This window comes from Camponotus floridanus, unplaced genomic scaffold (assembly GCF_003227725.1).
Source record: "Camponotus floridanus strain SB8 unplaced genomic scaffold, Cflo_v7.5 scaffold357, whole genome shotgun sequence".
Taxonomy (NCBI): Eukaryota; Metazoa; Arthropoda; class Insecta; order Hymenoptera; family Formicidae; genus Camponotus; species Camponotus floridanus.
Genome location: NW_020229500.1, coordinates 16,691 through 20,028, shown reverse-complemented (window position 1 = coordinate 20,028; position 3,338 = coordinate 16,691).

The window sequence follows — 3,338 nt, the reverse complement described above, 5'->3', positions numbered from 1 at the left end:
TATCTTTAAAGTCTTTCATAGCTCCTTCAACTTCGATAGGAACATATTCTAATGCACCATTATCAAGGCAGTCGTTTTTATTTTCATCTTTTGTAATTTCTGATCTTTTGTAATTTCTGAATTTTTTTCTCAATTAATTCTTGAATATTATCCATACCTTGCTGAATGTCAGTTATTCTTTCGTGATACTGAAGAGCATCTTTCAATTTAAATTGTATTAAAGAAAATGCTTCTGCATAACTATCACATTCATTTTTTAATTCAGTAATATCTCTCCAAGGAAATAATAACAATAATGAGAAATAGTAACGCTCTGGCTGAGTGTACACTTTGCATTTGTAATGATTGATAAGATATCCACGTTTACGTTTTTTTAAATATAAAGATTCATCAAGCACGTAATACTTTAATGTCTTAGAGATTGGTTTAGTTTTCACAATATCATACCATTTTGCATAATCATATAAATTAGTAGATTCTAATTCTTTAGGTCTGCTTGGATAATATGTATCAATTAAAGAAGGATAAAAAATACCCACAGATTCAGAATCTAATATTTCAATCTCTTTGCAAGATTTAAGTTTTCTACTCCTAATCATACTTACATCTAACCATCTTATAGTCGTTTCCTTGTCAGTACCATATAATGGTATTCCTAGCAAAGAATCAGCAGCTTCAAGAGCTCTACATTCCCTATAATTGAACATACGCATTCCAATATTCCAAAGATAATTTCTTAATGATTTTGTTGAATTTATCTTTTCGAATGTATTTTCGGCGTTATTGCTCTTCTTTGCTTTAGAAACATATTTCGTAGCATACCAAGTCAATAATGTAGATTCTTCACCTACAAATTGAATATCCATGTTTCCTCCCCAAGCAGTAAGAATAGCTGGATTATAATCATTAATATTAATTTCCTTTTTAGATCGTGGCAAATCGTATAGTCTGCTTTTTGTTTTCAACTTTCTTCTATCCGCTTTGAAACAGCAACATCTCTAAGTTTCAAAGTCTAATGTCTGTTATGGGTCGTGAAAAACCAAATCTGCATACTTTCGAAAAACTTATTTTAGTTTTTTTGCTACGCAAGCAGTAATTATTATGTTTATGTCGTTGATGTGTATTTACACATCGATATAATTCAGGTGATAACTCTTTATTTGGCATTCTGCACAAGTGGCATATTTTAAGATAAAAGATGCAATATCCTTATTAGATGATGTGCCAATTATCGGGGCATCTTTTATCTAAATTAATAAATGAAAATGTTGCATGCCTCTACCTTGATATTCACGACGCCAAAAATAATGAGTGACTTCTCCGATTGGATTTTCAGGTCAACAAATAAAATCAAGCATAGCTTTAAATTTATTATTCACGAATCTCGAAGTTGATACAAGATCGAAAGCAATAAGTTCGCAGATTTTTGATTGGCAGTTGGTTCATTCATCTCTCGAAGATATTCTATCAAATCTGTCCATAACCACTCACTGAGAGTAAGAAACCAAGTAGCAGGTCCACAATTACATATCATACAGTGCAAATTACTTCTAGGTATTCTCCTATATTGTTCTGTATTCCGTAACTTGGAAAATATAATGTTTAAGTTAGCTGCTGATTAGATAATTGCTCCAAATAAGAAGCAGCTGTGTATCTTTCACGAGGATTGGTAATATTCATTTTATGAAATATTCCACTATTTAATTGTCCCATATTATCATGTAATAAATAGAAAAGATATTGTATGTTTAATCTAAATTGCGAGTGTTGTGACATAAGTCTCATTTTAATATATTCAAAATCAGTTATACGGACACCGTCGCGAATTTCACATGGGTTTGCAACAGGGGGTGGGGATGGGTGCGGTGGGTGGGAGGGTGTGCAGCTGTGCGTGTACTTTGCAACGCAAACTGGGATTTCACATAGGTTTATAAAACTGTGGGCAACTCAATCATACCTTATGTGAATATTTAAATTATTTTTTAAATTATTTTTTTATTATTATATTTATAACTAGTTATATTAATTTAATTTTTAATTTTTTTTTGTGGTCAATCGGGACCGTGATCAATCGGAACGGTGGTCAATCGGGACGGTGGTCAATTGGGACCGTGGTCAATCGGGACGGTGGTCAATCGGAATGGTGGTCAATCGGGACGGTGGTCCATCGGGACGGTGGTCCATCGGGACCGTGGTCAATCGGTACCGTGGTCAATCGGGACCGTGGTCAATATTAACGTGGCCAAACGGGTGCCACTCGGACACTTCTAGTTTCATGCTGTCCATTCACACCATATGGATATAAATCAGAGAAACATTTTATATCCAAATCTTTAGTGCGATTATCCAATGGAACATCTTGAATTTTTACCATTTGATAAAGCATAGTTGCAGATTCATTTATTCTTTTTTCATACATAGGATATATTGTAAATTGTTCCTTATATTGATCTGTTTGCCACATTTGAGTCAATAATGCCTTGTATTTTTCCTTAGAAGTGTTATTTTTTTCATTTTCTTCGTTATCTGTCTCTAAATTTTTGTCATAAAATTCTACATTTTCTTTGTTATCTTTCTCTAAATTTTTGTCATAAAGTTCTAAAAAATCATGCTCTTGAAACTCTACATTTTGTAATTGAGAATGGAACAAATTTTCAGGAGATGTTGGTAGTATAATATCTGATTATATAGGATTATTTTATTTTAACCATATTATAAGGCAGTCCATACTTTTTTTACATGGACTAATTTCTCCCAAATTATATTTGCTTTAGTTGGAATACCACGAACTAATATATGTAATTCATGATTTAGATTAATAGGTTCAGTCGAAGGAGAAATTTTTTTTAAGGTTTCGTTTAACGGCAGCGGCAAATGAAATGTTCTGCCTTTCACTTCTGAAATCATTTCTTATGCGATAGATTTTTATTCATTATTGTATGCGCTCTTTGCACAGTTTGGAACGAGCTTTCGCTCGTTGTATAAGAATTCGTTCATATTCATTTAATGTTGTTATTTCTTTTGGTACTGGTAGAATTTCAAGTTTATTGGTTCTACATGTTGGTGGCAGTTTGTTCTTTTTGAAATATTGATCACAAAATTTACAAATAATACAATTTTTTTAATACAAAATTTACAAATAATACAATTTTTGTTTTAACCATATTAAGGCAGTCCATACTTTTTTTACATCGACTAATTTCTCCCAAATTATATTTGCTTTAGTTGGAATATCACGAACTAATATATGTAATTCATGATTTAGATTAATAGGTTCAGTCGAAGGAGAAATTTTTTTTAAGGTTTCGTTTAACGGCAGCGGCAAATGAAATGTTCTG